This window comes from Kryptolebias marmoratus, linkage group LG15 (assembly GCF_001649575.2).
Source record: "Kryptolebias marmoratus isolate JLee-2015 linkage group LG15, ASM164957v2, whole genome shotgun sequence".
NCBI lineage: Eukaryota > Metazoa > Chordata > Actinopteri > Cyprinodontiformes > Rivulidae > Kryptolebias > Kryptolebias marmoratus.
In genome coordinates, this window is record NC_051444.1 from 2,547,597 (window position 1) to 2,567,758 (window position 20,162).

A 20,162-nucleotide genomic window follows, 5' to 3' on the forward strand; every position below is an offset into this window, starting at 1 on the left:
AGATGCCCGAGCCACCTCAACTGGCTCCTCTCGACGTGGAGGAGCAGCGGCTCTACTCTGAGTCCCTCCCGGATGACCGAGCTTCTCACCCGATCTCTAAGGGAGAGCCCAGACACCCTGCGGAGGAAACTCATTTCAGCCACTTGTATTCACGATCTCGTTCTTTCGGTCACTACCCAAAGCTCGTGACCATAGATGAGGGTAGGAACGTAGATAGGAAAATATCTCATGAACCCTATGGATGAATTTAATGAAACACTCAGAAAATAATCATTGGGTAAACTTCTACAATTAATTAACTTTTGGAATCAGGATGGCCGCTACAGCCAACTGAATTTAGAAAACAGAAAAATGTCTATAATTCAGTCAGTTATTACAGATATTGTGCTAAAATTTGTATTGGATGTAGCTGAGAGTTGCTCACAACAAATACTTTAGGTGATACTGTGCAAGATGTTTGTGTAAAACATTGGCATTACCTCGTGGAGTCAACCCTGTTCTGTCTGTTAGTAAAATATCTTTTCAGCCAATACGCGTCTCTTTAAACAAGGATAGGCCTTTAATTACATCAAACAAACAAGTTTCTTTTGTAGTCATGTTTAAGGCAACACTATTTACCATCCATAAGTCCAAATAAATGCAGATATATATATTTTTTTTAAAAAAGTAGTATTGATTTGAAGGAAAGAGGAGTGTGTAATTATCATTGTTGTGTTAAGGCTATAATTTTATTGTCATTATGTTAAGCATGATTCTTGAACATTGACAGAATACATTTTCTTTTAATTTCGTATTGATCATACATAATTCATTTATTACTTGTCTGGGTTTTTTGTACATTAGGTTGTTTCAGTGTGATGCCCATGAAGCAGATTCAGTCTGAACTGAATTGAGAGAGACAGAGATAGAAAGAGACAGAGATGGGGAGATATTGATAGATTGTTGGAGTGAGTGTGTTGCATCTCTCTCTCTTCCTCTCTGTGTCCTGAACTTCCATCTGCCAACAGCTTCAGTGAAAGGTTATCATAACAGCCAGGCAAGAAAAACAAAAAGATTTAACACTGTTTTAATATTAAAACCCCCTTTCGAATGCCACAGTTTTTGCTATTTTGTCTTGCTCTTGTCTGTCTCTGCAGCTCTTATCCCTCATTTCTCCTTTTCCTTTCTTGTCTTGAATATCAGCCTTTGTTTGCTCAGTTCTCTAAGTGATTACACTATTGGATCTTCGGAAGTAGGCCATCAAACTAATGTTTGAAAGATCACAGTTCACCGATGTACTGTTTGAAATAAGTGCAGCACTATTTCCCAAGACAAATGATTAAAAATTAACCAGACTTTTGATGTACTTGAGACAAATAGCATTTTAGGAGCCTCACAGACTTATTCCCTATGTCCTTTGATAAAAGAGAGTCTATACTTGAGATGATTAAAGACTGACACCCTCTGAAAGTGTATTAATTGGTTATATCTGCGAATGGATTTTCAGAGTGCTTGTGTCATGTTAAAGTGCAATCTATAGCATATGTGATCACACATCATTTCACATAGTTTTCCCTTGAGCACAGATACAACATTAAATAAACTCCTTACTAAAAATTTAAGCCCTAGAATTTCTTGAAGGAATGTATTTTGACACCTTGAAATATCACTCTCATTGTATGTATTGTGAATGACACCACATTTTAGCACAATATATGCAAAATTGACTGATTTATAGCTGATTCAGTTGGCTCTTGTGGCCATTTTGAATTTCTAGACGTTAATTAATCGGTTCTGCTAACATACATTCAGAGCTGACTGCCAATACTTGAAGTCAAAATTAAAGCAAAGACTTTATAAAATCTGTTAGTGTTTGGAATATGTGTTTGGGGCTCAGTTTCAGTTATTTCCACACTAAAATTCAGGTGAATATCCGTAAAATTTACTGTGTTATGGCCAATTTGTGTTGTTTAAGGTCAGTTGGCTGTGGCAGTCATCTTGAATCTGGTTGACTTGGATAGGTAATTATTTGTGGGTGTGCATCCAATGAATACTTTTTTTGTGTTTTATTAAAATGTGTCCAGACACAAGCAAAAACATTTGCCTTTCAGTGGTGGATGAGTCAAATGTGCAGCAGAAATGTACCTTTTAAATAAAGAAGTCATTCTTTGTGTATATTGCTATTTGTGAGTTCATGGAAGTCTCTGCCCTGCACTCCATAGTGGGACAACCACCAGGTTTCCTCCACTGAACAAACTAAGATCTTCAGCCTAAAATCCTCCCACAAAGAGAAGGATAAAACCAGAGTCAACATCGCTCTTGTTTTCCCCGAGACAAAAGGCTCTACGATCTGTTTAAAGGGCTCAAAGTTCGCTTTAATTTTGGTCCTGTTTTGCTTTGAACTCTGCAATTGTTCACGTTCTGACATTTTTAGAACGTTTCTTATCCATTGTTTACTAGCTGGGCCTTTGAACATTGTACAGATCTGTCCCATAGGAAAAGAAATGAAGACAACAACATCACTAATGTTTTTGTGGCATCGCATTGTGTCTAATCTGACTTTCACCATTTTCATGAACACATATTTCCCATAAAAACGAAACTGTAGTCAAGCAGTAACACGTGGGGCTAAAACTATAAACTCTTTTCTTATCAAGAACCAATCTCAGTCAATATGTGTTGAATAAATATATAGCATGATGTCGGTTTTTAGATGTGGTATGATACATTATTCATACAGAAATATGATTCCCTGAAGACACAACATATAGAATAAAAATGGTAGAATAAAAAATAAAATAATCTAGATGATTCTTTAAACAGAAGCAAAACCCAATGCTGAACAGGGGAGTTACAGATGTGAGGATCTGCAGAATCTGAGAAAAACCAAGAAGCTTCTATCTGCTGGGAGGGGCGGTAACTGACTGAGAACATCTGACAGGAACAGATTAGCAACAGGTGTAACAAATGAGTGATCAGGTGACTGAAAGGAAACCACGAAACAGGCAAATCTTTGAACAATGAGCTAAGGTAAATAGAAAACAGGAAAAGTTAAACCAAGACTTCTTGTGTGTCTCTTGAAGTGTCCATCCAAAGTCGGGCAGGTTGAGGGATCAAGCAGAAAATAAAGAGCCAGGAGCAGAGATGGTTCAGACAATTTTTTTTTTATGCAGTGAAGTTTCTACTAAGCATGCTCTGTTTTTGAAGAAAAATTACTAATCAAGACTCAATCTGTCACGGAATAGTGAGGGACAGTTCTAAAACATTTAGAATATCTCTTCCCGAATCAGAGAAAATTGTGACAAGGGCCGCATTTGGCCCACTTGCCTTGAGTTTAACACATCTTTGAGTTCAGTCATATCACACAGGAAGTGAAGGTTCTTTATGAAAATGTGGCTGACATTTCAATCTAACAGATCAGAAGTGTGTTGTTGAATTTGTACCCTGATCACAAGAGGCTGTGCTGCAATTTTATAAACATCACAGTTAGCATTTCAACTAGTAAATGCTCAAAATATTGTGCTTAAGTCACAAAAGACAAAAGTAATTTGCATGAAAAGTGAGACACTTTCAGTTTGACGTGTATATCCATGAAATTAATGTCTGGTTCTCTTCGGTATCAGACCCTGGAAGGAAATCCTCACCGGTTATTTTGTTATTCCGCAAGATTAAAATGACTTGCAGGTCAGGAATCTGACTTCCTCTGAATGAAAAAAATCATTTTTATCATCTTAGTGGCTTCATGTAATTAAAAGGTTGGTGTGTCATCTTGAAGCAACTTGTCTTTTAATCAGAGTTCCTGCAGGAAAAAAAAAATTAAATAAAAAACGTAGAAGCTTCAACGGTGAGACAGAGATAGGCATAAGTCTCGTGGACATGTGTTCTCATATTAAGCCTGTCTGAGTGCGAGGCGACTTGTCAGATCAGGTCACTTTAATTGATTTATCTGCTTGGCACAGCTGTGCAGGCAGTACCATCTATCTTGTTTTAGAATGCAATTTAACCAGTTGCATCACAACAGCTCCCTGACAGAAATCCAATACTATATATATTTTTATGGATAGATACGTTGTAGATATATAGATAGATATTTTGGGAATGTGTATCCAGTGTTTTGGGAGCGTGCTTTCCTTTTACTCTCTGACCTGCACATACTGAGCCGTGTTCTGTTGTTTTTCAAGGTCAAACCATCTTTTAACCTCCTCCCCCTCTGCGCCGACGTAGCCTCACCATCTGTACTTTTTTGTTTCCATTTACTCCGAACCTTGTTACCTTCGACTAAACCTTTCAGGGTGAGAAGTATTAAACGAATACCTCACCTCTGAAAAGATACAGAAGAGGAAACAGGCTGGTTTCTGCAGAGAAGCGGAGCCGCATGCCTTCCCGTTCTGTCACAAGAGAAAGACAGGTTTTATGATAGTTTTTGTTCGACAGTAAGATGTCTTTAATTACATTTTAACAGATTCATATTATAGATGCAAAGTGTGTGCTCAAAGGAGAGTCTAACAATTTCTTGTTAAAGAACAAAAAAGTTACTTAAATAAAAAAAACAGACTGACTGGACATGTTATCTGCAGTGCTGTTAGATTATAAACATTATTCACAGAAATCTGAAACTTGTTTATGTTGGGTTAACAGTAAAGATGTCCGATGGTGTACTGTTTCTAACTGTAACAACTCCATATTTTCATATCGTTATTTTCAAGCACAAATAGCAGCAGCTGCAGGAATATCTAATATTTCTGCCTGAATAACCGTGTAATACTAAACTGACGGTGGTTTAAAGGTTTATAAAGCAGCATTTGCATGAACTGCGGACATTTTTGAGATTGGAGTTGTTTTAAAACAGCAAAAATCTACTTTAGTTTTGCTTCCTTCATTTTAGCTGTTAGCTCATTAATCCAGAATTAAACTTTATGTCTCCAAAGTGGTTTAAAGTTATCTCTGAGCTTTAATGTTTTAGAGTAGAATAGTTGAAAATCGGGGCATGAAAGCGTTTTTTACCTTTTTGCCCACTCTTACATTTCAGAATAACTGACATCATGTGAGCAAATAGATCTATCAAGAAGAGCAGGTGCAAGACATTACTCAGTATTCCAGTGCAATTTGTGAATTTATTTTTGGAGCTACATCCCGCTTGTTCTCCCTTTTTGTTGCACAGATACAGTGCTTTCTTAGATTTTTTTTTTTTTTTTTTTGGTTGCTTCTACAGGAAAGATACGATTCTGGCTTTTTGTCCCTCTGGGGATTTTTGATTCACTTGAAGAGAGCCAGAACAGACACCTCCAGCGTTGAAGGGGCATGGCATGTCGGTGCAAACCAAACACACTCCCTGCAGAAGTCGTCCTCACTTTAGCTGATCAAACTGCTCAGAAGATGTAACACTGCTGGAACACAACCGAAGTTGTACACATTGATCAGTCACTATGTTGGGATGAAAAATGCAGTGACAAGTGTAGGTGTTATGGAGGCAGACCTTATTGATGTTTCTTGAGTGTGTTCTGTCTTCTTGAAACATAATTTGGATTTGATGATACAAAAGAGCTTCACTTGGGTTCAAGAATGAACTGTAGGATGCATTGCCACTGTCTGAAAGTGTGCAGTCAATAATGTATTGTATATATGCACAATAATGTTTGTTTTCCTGCTTTGCCTTTGAACTAAAATAAATAGATTAAAGATTAAAGAAAAGCTGCAACAAGAAAAAAAAATCAACTTCAAGAAATCAGTCTTCTTATAGCAATAAATTGCAGTGGCTCACCAAACAAAATGAAAGAAAAGGCATAGATTTGAAATTCCCCAGTTTGTTTGTCTGGCTGAGCAGCCTTAATTTGGTTGTATTGCATTTATGCCTCGTGGTTGATACTGAGCAAGATGAATCATTGTAAAATATGAGCCAGCTCAGGCGCTTGTTTCCTGGAGGTAAAAGCTTGTAAGACCGCTGGTAAATACACCCAGAAGACAACATATCCTCCGAGATGAAGATGAGTAAAATGAGACGTGGTTAGGGAAGGAGGAGGTAGCTTTCATTCTCAGCTTTTCTTCTCTTTTCCTGGAAAAAAACTGTTAGTTTATGTATTTATGTTTATGTGGAGAAGTTAGGATGTGTTTCTTTTTATTCCACATCACATAGTGAACAAACTCTTGTGAATATGAGGCCCATTTAAAAATAAATGCACTGAGCTGGAGTCCAATGTTCTAAAAAATGAACAAAAAAAGGAGGTGATTTATTTAATTGGTGATTTAATGATGACTTTTTTTCTGAATAAAAGACCACAGCTTTCTGGGGGCCTGTTTTTTTATTAGAAGCATGGATTTTTATTAAACACTGCACATTATTTTAAGAACTTATTTTTATGTTTTGATGCCCGAAAACATATACTTTTTAAATTAAGCAGACAGATGAACTGCTAATATACCTATTCTTATTGTCAGTTTAAAAAGGTGATGAAACATCACTGAGGTTTGTCAGTTTTGGTAAACATTACAAGCCATCGGCTGTATTTTTGAAACTGCGTTCCAGAGTAGAAAAAAAAAAAATCCTAAAACGTCACCTTTACGTTTTCGTTTGGAAAGCCAATCTTTTGAAACCTATGATGTCATCGACCCACCTCCAACCTAACCTAAGGCCCCGATGTGAGAGACGTAACAATAATGACAGATTTCATGCTCATGTTTGAACTGCAGATGCTAGTTTCTCAACAACAACTAAACCCTCGTTTAATCTAACTTTAATAAACAGGCAAGGCTGATGAACAGTAATGCATTTAAATAAAGCAAAAACAAAATATTACATTACAGCATTTTGGTTCGTTTTCTGTATTTCAGTGTGGATAAAAACATTTTGATATAAATACTTAAAGCTCAAAATGTTATTTTTTTTGTTACTTGAGTTGTTTCTGTGAGTTACAATCAATATTTGAAGAAGATTAACATCCTGATTTGGATGTTGTTTAAACCTATTGCATGGTGCCTTTTGATTGGCTGTTGACTAATTAGTTTAAGGATGAAATCACTTGCTCGTTGTAGAAGTCTTGCACCTCAAGAGTAACATAAAGTCCAGTAAATACTAAAAACATACCCGTTGGATTCAAGACCTTTTTTCTGGAGAAATGTGTCGCGTAGGAAAGAGCTTTAAGGGAATAGACGAGTGAGAGCTTGGCGCATTTACACATTTCTTCAAACAATGTCATGTTTATGAGGCTGTTTTTAGAAATGCCTATCAAAAAGATTGTTTGGGGGAAAATAATGTTCCCATGGGGACAAGGACTAAGAGTAGAGGTTGACCTACATGAGGTTTTTTTTTTGTGAGTACCGATTTTTAGAAATTAGTACAGCCGATGACTGATAAACAACACTGATTGTTATTTTCATTTACCAAAATATAACAGTATTTGATTAACTTAAATAAATGTTTATTTAACAACCTTTAGAATAACTTGTACACCTAAAAGTTACATGTAGAAGAGCATTCTCATTTTCAAAACACTAATATGTGGGTTACAGTGAGCTGGTTGTAGCAGCTGCTGCTGCTGCTTCCTCATTTTCCTGCTTGGTATTTAGGTAAGTGTGTACAGGCATTGCAGATTTTTAAAAAGTGGTCAAAATCAGCTGATCAGAATCAGTCTATATCTACCTAAGACCACACATTTTGCCACCGCTTAATCTCTTTACAGTCATCTAGATCATCTAAAAGTGTTGAGAGTTTAGCTTGCTCTCCCATCCCCCCCCCCGCTCATCCACAGTGTCTGAAATCACAGCAGGATCTTTGCAGTTGTAGCACATTTCTGATGCCAGCTAATACCCTCAGAACAATCTGCAGGTCTCTGATAATGGCTTGTAAAATCTTTCATCTTGACATAAGCTGGCATATGCTGAGTGGCTCCACATGTTTATCTTAAAGCACCACAAAAACAGGACTAAAACATGTAAGGTAATCACTTCAAAGACCTCTATGCTTGACTCCAGTCTTAGATCCTGTTTTCTTTCTAATCAGCCGCTGACCGTGTGGGCATTACTTGCATTTGAAATTAGTTTATGAAATGTTGCCACAGTATGTTGGGAGAAGCAAATTGGGTCTTTGCTCCTGAGATTGCTCTTGAAGGAAAAAAAAAAAAAAAAAGCTTTGTAAAGCAAGGTCTAAATTAGTCCAGCCTTTAATGACTTTCTCTTAAACAACCCGCTGAATACAGGCATGGATAATGGCACAAAACTGATCCCTACAAATTTTACACACGACACTCATAGACAGTGAGGCAGAATATTATAATGGACTTTGTGTGTATTATCTTTTTGCTTTCATCTTTTGACACCCTTAAGAAGAAATCTCCAATCCCAGTTCCAAATATATGTTGTGACATGTAAAATGTAAATTAAAAACAGAATACAATGATTTGCAATAAACCATATTTTATTTACATTGGAACATAGCAAACATATCAAATGTTGAAACTAAGAAATTGTACAATTTTAAAGGAAAAATTGAGTATGTATTTGTCAAAGAACTGAGGAAACCAGCTACTGGACATTTTGGACGTGAATGTTGTCTTATTCTGGTCTGATGGAGGATTCTACCTCTAAAAGTCCTGGGTCTTCTTTGGGGATTTTTTATTTATTTTTTGGCTGGATGGGAGCAGATGTAAAAATGAGCAGATGATTGGTAACTCCCTAAAAATGTGAAATTTAGTACATCAGAAACGCATTTTCCTGGCATTTGGAACAAGGCTGTTAGGGTGTTTGAAGAGTCCAAAATCAGAAGTTTTTAAGGACAATTAGTGAAACTTTTTTGGCTTTTTGGAAAAAATTGGGACAGTTTTCAGAAAATCAGACGGAGAATTCATTTAGCCAAAGCAAGGAAGTCTCTCTCAAAGCAGAAAACCTGAAGTAAATAATCTTGGAAAACAACGCAGGGTTACGCCCAAACATCGACCAATTAAATGCTTCAGCAGATAAATGAGAACTCTTGTCCAATCAGTGGTGGTGTTAAAACAACGTCGCTTGCTTGCTTAAAGATGGCTGCGCCCATAGATCGACAAAAATAACTAAAATAAAACTTGAAGAGTCAGAAAATCCCCATTTAATGTGAATACATTTACATTTTGCATCGTTATGCAGATCGGAGATAACACAGGGACTCTTCGAAGCAAATATTTACAAAATACTTTTAGTCAATCAATGAAAAACTGAATTAAGATTTTATAAGACAATTTACTTGCTTACTGCTTACTTTTACAGCCTTTTGTTGGCCCTGAAACAAATTAATTAATGGCCCTGCTGCCATTAATTAAAGAATTTCCCAATTTACAATATAATTCTTAGTTTTAACATTTGACACGTTCACTGGTCCACTGTGAATAAAATATGGGTGTATGGTATTTGCAAATCATTTTGTTCTGTTTCTATTTACATTTTACTCAATGTCCTAACAGTTTTGAAATTACGGTTGTAGCTTCTATTTTTCTATTCATCTGTTTGTCTGTAAAAGCTTTCAAAACTTTGGTTCAGATGTTGCAGGGCAAAAGCTGTAAATGATGCTTTCCCAGGAAATGTTTTAACAGTCAGTGTCTTAAACAAAACAACAAAAAAACAAACTCATTTTATTTATCCTAAAGCTCCTGATAAGGTTTATATGAACAAAATGGGATGAAAGACAGAAACTGAGACAGGGCATGAACCTCCCCTGTTGAGTAATGAAATTAAATGACAGGTCTTGAGCGAGGAATGGATGCTAAGAGAGAGAGAACATGGAGGAAGAGGAGTTGGGGGGAGGGGGGGATTTTGTCCAGCCAGGAAATTGAAGCCATCGCAAGCAAATTGAGTTCAGGTCCTTTTGGTGGGCAAGAGCAGACCAATCAATTTGGCCTACTACTCAGTGCCTGACAGGCTCACAGAAGGACACCTTGGCATCCAATAATAAGAGCACAGTAAACAACTGAAGCCCTGCCTCAGTTAGTCTCAGCTACAGTATAATCTAGACATCCATACATATTTCCCCTTAGAGGAAGCCAATATACGACAGCGGTGCTCATCGTTCTCCTTCAGTACAGCTGGAACCACAGAAATTGATACATTACACAGCTTCATGTGGGTACCAGTTAATGGGAGCCCAGTAAAAAGCTTGACCACTTCCTCATACTTCTGTTCATGAACTCAACAAGAAATATCAGGAGATGGAAAAGATTTCGTTGTCGTGTCTCAATTCAGTGAAAACGTTACCAAGATTAAGACGAGACGTAACCTCTGTAAGGAAATGAATCCAATCAAGCGTCTGCAGGTAGGAACCACATTTTAATGAGCCTTGTTTGGCCTTTCCTTTTTTGCTAATCTTTGGACAGTGACACAACATTCATGCTAATTATCTTGATTACACAGCAGGAATGCACTACATCGCAGTTCTGAGGCAACAGTCGACGAGGGGTAGAATCATACAACCCCAAAGGCCTAATTATCTCTGTTGGTTCCCAATTAATCCATTAAGTTGTTTTGGCTCAGCTGTAAGGCTTCAGGCACCATTTTATATAACAATGTATTGCACCATCAGACAGCCATGTTGTCTGCTTTTGTTTTGGAGCTCCTCTCTGTTGAATACCATCCTTCATTTCACCCTTTGGGGCACCAGCTTCCTGTCGACACTACACAGAAGAAGCGGGTAAATAAAATGGATAGGTTTTATTTTTATCACGTCTCAACATCTACCTTATATTCAGAAATAAATGGGGACTTAAATTCACACACTTTAAGTTAAAAAAGTTTCATTATTCTAATTAAAAACCAAGCATTCCTAATCATCTGCCACCTTTTATGCCAGAGTTTTGAACTAAGATCATCCTGTAATAAGAAATTCTGAAGTTATCAGTTGGAGTTTATGTTGTGAATGACTGTCAGCTGCTACTATTTGAGCTAAATATCTTTGACATTTGGTGAGTTATAGCCATTCTTGTGGTTTCTAAGGTGAGTTAGCTGTGGCATCCATCGTGAACTGGAGTAAGTTGTAGACGTCAGCCTAATGATCACTTTCTGAAAGCTTTGTTAGAAATCTGTGCTGTGCTGCCTACACAAACGGGGCAAAAACATCATTGCTCCATCTTCGCCTTTCTGCAGTGGGCGATAACAAACGGTACGGACATTTCTGCAGAAGGTGCTACTGCTGACCTGTTTTATTGTCACTGTAAAACCCGATGTGACGATGCAGCTTTGTGTCTCTACTGGCTTACTGTGATGAAGTTGAAAGGCTTACCATATGTAAAACGGGGCTGATAGTATTGATGACCTGCAAAGGAGTCAATAATCATTTATGTGATAAGCCGCTGGATTTGTGGGGGAGGTTGGGAAAAGGCTTTGGGGCCATGATAGGTTATGAGATTCATGGAGATACTGGTTGTTTTCAGGCTGCAGTGAGAGTTGGCTCCCATGAATGATTATTTGAATATTGTCTCTTTAATATCATAACTCTCACCCTGTTTTTTTTTTTCCCTTCTTGATCTGGTCTGTCATCCCCAGTTTTTCTTGACTAATATTGTTTTTCTTCCCACGCTGATCTATTAGTTTGGCAACAAGTGATGGTGAAAGGAAAAATATGACAACAGTGCTTTGCAGTTAAAATAATTTGTTGGTTTTAGGAAAGTCCCAAGCGAGCACATGCCATTTAGTGTTCTTTCATATAGACAGGGAATGCATGTATCCATCCTAAAAGGAAAAAAAAAAACAGCTTGTGTTGCAGCTCGTGTAACTCGCAGACATCCTTGTTTTTCTCTCTCTAGGGATTTTTTTATTTTATTTTTCTAGATGTGTAATAAGTTATCGCTCCAGGATATTCTTCAACAGCAAACATTATTTTGAGTATCAACCCGTGGCTTGGAAAACATGTTTTTGTGCCAATTTGAAATATTACCGAGGAAGGAATGACACCTTCGTATTAACGGGAATGTGTGACGAGCCTGAAGCCTCGAACAGAAATGTGTCTGTTTGCCTCTGATTGTGGGATTTGCTGGTGTTAAGTGACGGGATTTAAATTAGTTCCTATTACTTTCTAATACAGTAAAATGAATGAAGATTTGACATCTGGTTACAGTAAAAATGTGTTTTTGTTTGTTGTTATTTTTTTTTTGCTTCCATGTTACCAGTCTCATTTGTGATTTAAACTACTGGATAAGTGCGACTGCAGAATCACTGTGCTTTCAAATCTGCAGAGCTTCCCTTCGCCTTCCAAAACAACTCTTCAACTCTTGTCGTTTAAAAAGTAAAAATCATGCAATTTAAAATTTTAGTGATGAACATCCACATTTCTTTTTTTTTTTTTTTTTTGCTTGCATAATATTTATCGCCCGCTGGCCATGCTTGTGTGCATGTGTTCAAATACAGATCTGTTAGCAAAATATCTTATGAACCACTGCATGCATTTTAATAAAGCTTGCATGGAATAATTTCTAGATGTACTGCTACCCAAATACCTTTCGGAGCCAATCTGATTCTAGATGGCTGCCTCAGCCAACTGACCTTTAAAAACATAAAACTGGCAAGAATTCAGTCAGTTTTACAGATACTGACCTAAAGTTTGGTGTGGTAGTAGCTGAAAGTCATTCATAACACACATTTAGAGAGTGACATCTTGCATTTTTGCATTTTGTTTCATGCATTTTCAAGGTTTGGTCAAAATGTTTAACTTCTCAGCTAAGGATGATTCTAGTCTAAATCCCTGGCATGTAAAATGGTGGGCAATATGTAGCCCTTCAAAAATTTCTAATTCTTTAATTAACCCCCCTCCCAAAATGTAATTTGTTGAAGCTATGCTTTGCATTGAAAATGTGACTAAGTTTTCGTCTTTATATCTCTCTGCAACTCACGACTGAGGAGACTGACAAGGAGTCTCTGCCTATCTCACTGATATGTTGACAAGAAGTACTTTTAAGCCGTTGATGGCCACATAGATGAAGCGCGGCTCCTTGCAGATGATCTGTCATCCTCACTCTCAAAGCTTGACTGACACCGTGTATTAGTGCGAGTCTGGATCGGCCCCTCCTGGCTCCCGTCGCCCTGATTGGAGCCTTTTTACCATCAGATCTTCGTTCATCCACAAAGCCGTGATCAGTCAGGCCTGCTCAGTTTAGGTCAAACAACTTTCTTCTTGTGCTGGAAGATAATATGGGACCAGCTGCTGTATGGGTGAGTTTTACAAACGTTTGAGTTCTGATGGCAAATGATTTAACCCTAAAAACAGCTGTGGAGATTAGTCAGTGGAAATGATGTCGGCTTGAGAAGATAAGCAGCTAAGCACAACCATCTACCTCTACAACCTCAGCACGCACATGAAAGGCTAGCTTTCCTCTCACTGTGGGAAATCAGGGCATCCTGCCTCAGGCGATCCATGTACATACTAAGACAGCAAAAGCAGGAACTGAGTGGGAAACAAAACGTGAATTTACCATCAGAAAGGTGACCAAAAGAGACGGCAAAACAGAATGATGGAAAATGGTCAGGGAGAGCTAAGTGAGCCTGACATCGATGGAATGCAGATCATGTTTTATCCACTGCAACAGTCTTGACCAATAACAGGGAATGAACAGCACTCAGGATCGGAGGCTAAGTGCCAAGAGCAAACAAATAATTATGTTATGGAGACAATAAACTTACAGATCCTTGTTGTTGTTGTTCATATATTTATTAGAACAGAAGAAGACTCAGCATTGCTTCTGCTGTACATTATTTAATGGGACAGTTTTATGCAGCTGGTTCAGATCTGCAGAAAAGATGCAGCTGAAGTTAGACTGGAAACAAGGTTTTATATCAAAGAGACTTTAGCTGCATAAAGCCGACCGCCTAAAGGAGGAACAAAAAGAGCTAAAGGAATGGAATTTTCTGCAAAAATGGAGTGCTGAGTACTAAATGACTTTGCAGAAGAAGCTGCAACTGACTTGTTGAAGCTAAACGAAGCAGAACTCTAGCTAAAAGCTAAAAATGGCAAAATGCAAGACATGAGTTGAAAGTAGCAAAACACATGCTAAAAGTCAAAAGTAAAATAAGGCTAGCTAAAAGTTAAGTGTTAGAAAAGGCTAGCTAAAAGTAGCAAAATGGTAATAAGAAGCTCAGCGTGGCAAAAAGCTAAAAGTAGCTAAATGCTAGCTAAAAGCCAACCTAAGATTAGCTAAAAGTTAAATGTGGCAAAATGCAATCTAAAAACAGCAAAAAGGCTGGCTTAAAGCTAAAAGTATCAAAACAAAGACTATAGGGGAAAGGCATTAGAAGACAAAACTAAAGCCAGTTTCCTGAAGTAGACTTCAAACAGAATAGATCTTAATGATATTTGTTAATAAAGTTAAATAGTTTGAAAAGTATAAGTTAAAGCCACCTCCTGAATGAGCTGAATGTTTTGAGATATAAACGGTTCAAACAGCACAAAGTCTGCAGACAGAGTTACATTGCAAAAAAAACAGACAAATTAAGAACAATTTGAAAATTGATGTTATATTTACTGTTATAGTCATTTTGGGTTTTTATATTCAGTTGTCTGCGGTGGCCATCTTGAATTGGGTTGACCCCCAAATCTTTCAGATGTAGATGTACAACGAATGATGACGTTCTGAGATAATTGTTTTATATCTCAGGATGAAAATCTTTAACCTATATTTACATGCATGGTAAAAGCCTAAATATGACTATTTGAATGAATAATAATTAAAAATAGAGGCCAAAAATTGTCTGTATTTTTCTTCAATATATATTTAAGTAAATTGTTCATCATTTTACTTGTTTTTACTCAAGTAGATTTTAGTTAAAACAAAAAAGGAAGTGTCTGTGAAAAACAGCTGTTTCCATGGTGTTGTTCCTCTTTATGTGCAGGAGCTCATAACATTTTTCAGATACTCCTACATCATGTGGAAAAAAATGCCTTCAGGTCAGGTAAAATATATTTTCTTTTTTAATCTCAACATCTCTTCTGTTTCATTGTTTATCTCCCTCTAATGATCAAGTGTAATCTCTGGATACCTGTTCACAATAAAGGTGATAAAAGAGACAGAATTTTTAGACGTTCAACAATCGTGTGTAAGCGTGGGACGCTGTTTTGGTCCACATTTTGCCTGAATGGTTTTCCATTAAAGTAAACAAACACGGAGGAGAGAAGTATTCCTTTTCCCTTTCGCCATCTCGCAGAATACAAACAAGCAGGCGATCTCATACAAACAAAAACAAATTATGCACTGGGACACACTATCCACCTCTATGCATTATGCTGGTGCTTTGCTTTGACTAGAAATGGTGAGGGGGGGAAATTACTGGCTTTTTAGGATCAAAACAAATGGAAAAATGGACCGGCTGGTTCTTATTTTGCAGATGATTAGTTGCTGCAGAATTATTTTTGGTAAGATCATTCCCCATAAAATTAATTATTAAGGCTTGAAATTGATTGTTTTCTTTCTGGCGAGTGTCCTATTTGAATGAATAAATAAATATATAAAAAGAAATTGTGCCAAAATGAAGGCTAACAGGAAGTAACTTTGATCATATCCCAGAATACAGACTTACTTAACTATTATTAGGTCAGCTTGTTTGTTGGGTCAACTTGAAATATAAAATAAACAATATGTATTTATGAGAAACTATTGTCTCATAGCAAGAAAGTTGCAGGTTGAAATTTACCGGTCAGCTGGGGCCTTGGATATTCCTCCTGCACCTGGATGGATTTCCTTCTTCCCAGTTTCTGGAGACAACTGTTGTTATTTTTTTTTTCAGCTTCTCCCCTCAGCGGGGGGGTCGCCACGGCGAGCAAACTCGCACGAGACATTCGGCGATTGGTTTACGCTTCCTGACCCAACCTGGGCTTGAACCTCCAACCTCAGGATTATGAAATCGTAGCCCGGATCACTGAGCTACAAAGACAACAGTTATGATAGATTAATTATTGATTCTTAAAAATGAAAACTTGTTATGTCACCAAGCACAATGAGACAAATGGAGAAAAGGCACTGTGAATCTTTTCAAGGTCTTTCAGTGGCCATTTTTCATTTGGATGAAGCTACGGTGTGTCTTCTATGCAGACCCACTTAATGATTTCCACCTAACTGGAAGTACAGGAAGTGAAGAGGGACAAATGGTGGCACACTATTGAGTCTGTCCTATAGGGGTCCCCAAATGGCAGACCGCAGTTGGGATCTGGACTGAAATGAAGTCCCAACTGGACCCAGATTGGTTAAGAAACTTAGCATTCTTTTTCTAATATTAACAATATTTCAATTTTAGTGGTTCAGCTTTTAGATACAATAAGATATTTTACAGAGGGCTGCCCCGGTCACCCGTCCCACTCCTCTCCACGTCCTTCTTTGCAGAACAAAGTCGACTCATGGAGACGTAAGAAGCTGAGAAAATCAGCAGAACTGTAAATAGAATAGAAAACTTATAAAGGAACTAGAGCTTAGTTGGCTAGTCTTCTTATTATAAACACCTTTTGGCTTGTTTTTCTGTAAATTGGCTTGAAAATATTTGATAGTTGTGGTTTAGGTTTTTTTTAGGCGTACTCCTGCGCGTCACATCTCTGTCCACTAAACGACCAGTTTGTCCGGTTGTAGCCTAACATGCATCACTTGTCCCACTCTGCCTCTGATTGGCTAATCCTTGTTACCTTCATTGGTTGGGTCAGTTAGCTTCCTTTGTCATCCTTCCTCTCCCCGTCCTTCACATAAACACAAACAACACCAGCAAACTAAACTGATTTATGGGACCAGTGGGTGAAAGAACGGATGTTTCCAGAACTAAAGCAGAAAAAGTGAAGTATCAGTGTTCTCTGAAAAAAAGTTTGAGAGAAAGGGAAATGCTAAATAAATGATTTCATATGTATAAATTAAGTAGCACCTCTGTTCTTCCTTGTGAAGCTGCAGGGGTGGTGTGGGATTTTTATGCTTTATTGAGATATAATATTCTCAAAGTAGGTACAGGAAATACTGTATACCCTGACAGTATAAACAGATATTAATATAGTTATAAAAGCAGAGAAACAAGCTCAAAGTCATTTATATTAAGTGGATTTTTAAGTGTATACAGGGGTGACAGCCCCTCTTCTGTGTGCAGCAAACACCTGATGCGTTTTCAGAAAACCCAGCTTGTCTTATTCCAGCTGTTTTAGCTTCTATGAAAAGCTACCTCTGCTGCTGTGTAATGAAGATTTTTATCTCAAGGCCATAACTTAAAAGCACTTGAATTGTGGGTTAGGCTTTTTACCGCTTAATTCCCTTCAATAAAGATAGTTTGAATACAGATTTCTTTTTAAAGCTGTAATATCAGAGTAATCAGTTATTCTTCATGTCATTAGGTTTTATCTGAACTGCACTTCAATAAATTTCCAGTCATTCGAATTCACCTTTAAATCACACGATTTTACAATAAAAACGGTAATGAATTTTACAAACCGAGAAGTGTTTTTAACCCAAATTTCTGACATTCGTCCATAACAACCTTTTTCTCATTAGCCTTTAAGATCTTATCAGAACCTCTGGTTGTCACAAACAAATAAGCAAAAGTCTAATTATTTATACATGTTAGGTTTTTCTAGTATTTAAAAATATTCTCCTTTTATATTCGTGTGAATATCTAAGGAAAAATTGAGAAATTGAGATCACCAGCTGCCAAAGTCAAACAGACCTGCCTGCAGCATCGATTCACTCTTGATCTCTCAAAGCTGGATAATCATAGCTGTGTAAATAGCCATTATTTCCACAGGATAAACACAGATCCAACTAAACAAATGTAAGCTTCTGTACCTATTTGATGTAATGGAATCGCAAATAGGATTTCATGACAGCTAATAGGGTTGTAGGTTATTATGAATCACGCTTCCATAATGCTTTGGTTTTTGCATGCAAACACATAGATTTTTAATGCCACGTTAACGTGTTTTCATTTTGATTAACTTGAATATTTGCCCTTCGTCTTATTAGCTGCACAAAGTCTGTGGAGCTTTTGTTGTGACTGAACAAAAAGCCAAGGCTCCCAGGAGCGCCACAGAGCTGAGACTTGTCTGTCTACAGCGGGAGCAGAACCTGGATCACATGGACTGTAACTCATAAACACATCAAGCTCCCCCATTCGGTGCTCAGGGCCTGGCCCGCTCCGCTCTGTAGTTAACTGTCTCTGAGTGTCAAATCCTTCATCCTGATGCAGGAGACGCACATGGAGAAGAATTGCTGCGTCTCTCGTTTTATGGTTGTGGATGTTGGCGGAGGGTGGAACTGAAGAGTGAGTCAGTACAGGTTAACTTTGTAGCTAATGCTCTGTGGCAGCTGCACAGGTTTCTTCTGCTCTGCTTAAGACACACAGAGGGAAGCCGGTTGAACTGCAGCCGTGTCACAGTCCTCACTCAGCCAAGGCAGCTGATTTAACGGCATATTGAAGTTTGGATGAGGAGGGAGCGGCTGATATAAATGGGTGGTTGGTGGGTGGGGGGACTGGTGAAACCTTCATCAGGAGAGGTAAGAGGTCACTGCAGGCTGCAGAGGATAAAAGAGCAGATGAAGCTAAGATGTTCACATTTCGCTCCAGGTGGTGTTAGATAACATTTATTATAGATTAAATTTTATCCTTCTCAAGAAGTCTGTTCGGGTGAAGTCTGTTTAGTTAATGATTTTCCCTCTGTTTTCACAGGCTAGAACGTACAGACTAAAATCCCATATGACACCACTCATGCAGAGCATACCAATCATCGAAAGTTTGGAAGATTTGCCGGTCTGAATAAAAAGCTAAAGACTATAAGCATGCATGCTTTTTGTGTTTTAAGCTGTAGGCAGCTTGGAGTGTCAAACTTAGTTAGCTCAACAACCTTTAACTGCAGTTTAAGTCTAACTTTAGGCTCCAGCAGAAATGCTCTGAAGAGAAAACGATTCCTGAAGGTTTGAGTTTTGTGGCCTACGAAGTAAAGAATTATTGTTCCGTATGAACAAATCAGGTTTAGCAGTTTATCTTAAGGCAGCGTCTGTTTTGTTTTAAGAAACAGAATCAACAGGAGGCGCGCTCGACTCCATCAGGTCCAGTCTTCAGTACCTGTGTGTTGTTTATGGTCTATGGATGTCATCAGGAAACCCTGACTGCATCTGTCTGGTCAGTTAGTCGCTGTACAATGAGCATATTTGGGAAAGAAAGGCGTGAAATGGCTTTAGTTGAATAAAGAGATGGGGAGGGAGTACATTTAGCTGGAATAATGTTAAGTTTTAGGGCTGGGATGTTTGGAAAACCGTACAAATAAAGTAATAATCATTATATGGCAAGAAAATGTACACAATACTTTGTTTTTGTGTTCACAGAATGAGTCCAGTGACACCTGGATAAACACCAAGATCTAATTATTTCTTCCCGGAGTTTAAGATTTTTTTAATTGACTTGAAAGAAACAATTTGTTTGTTTTTACATGTTTCCTAGACTGAGTGAACTTATCATTAAATAAAACACCAGTTCTTTAAAAAGATGATTTCTTGTTTGCCTCAGGTTAACTTTACATCATGCCAAGTGGATTTTATCTTTGAGGTTCTCTTCCATTCATTATATTAAGTGTTAAACTGAAGCATAAAAAGACTGCTAGGAGGCATCTAAAATTAAATTAATGTCATAAGTTATAAAGTACAATTTTATTTCCCTAATCTCAGCAGTCAGTGAATCAATTATTATTATTATTATTATTATTATTATTGGATTATAATCAAGTTTCATGTAATGTTAGAAGGGAGAAACACATAATGAGCCGGTGCTGAAGTGGAAGAATAAATTATGTGTGCATGTTGTTTTTTCCTGTAGTTCTGGGCCGTTTCTTGTGTTTGTGTAGATATTTGTCCTGAGAAAGCGAGGCCCGGTTTAGGGTCCGTCTCCTCCTGTTGGCCCCTCGGTGTCTTCCTGTCTGCACAGAACTGATTCACGACGAGACTGAATCTCAGCTTTGGCTTTCAGGGACAAAAAAATCATTTTATTGAACTGACCAAAACAAACAACCGCAGCAGGCTGGGCAGGTGGATTTCACATGTAAGCTCAGTTACTTATTATCTTACTTTTAATAAATGTTCTTCTAAGAAAATTAATAAGTAAACATAATTTAACAAGGAGGGGATGGAAAAAACACCTAAATGTTGAATGTTGAACAGAAATTTATGTTAAAGCGTTGAATTTAGACTAGAAAAGGGCATTATCAAAACAAAAGTACATTTTAAACCAAC

General features: G+C 37.6%; 1 protein-coding gene across 3 annotated transcripts in view; it reads left to right on the forward strand.

The window, feature by feature from the left end:
* Positions 1–20,162, forward strand: part of LOC108251454 (protocadherin-9) — a 234,960-nt gene that overhangs the window by 146,981 nt on the left and 67,817 nt on the right. The gene's annotated exons all lie outside the window — the stretch shown is intronic.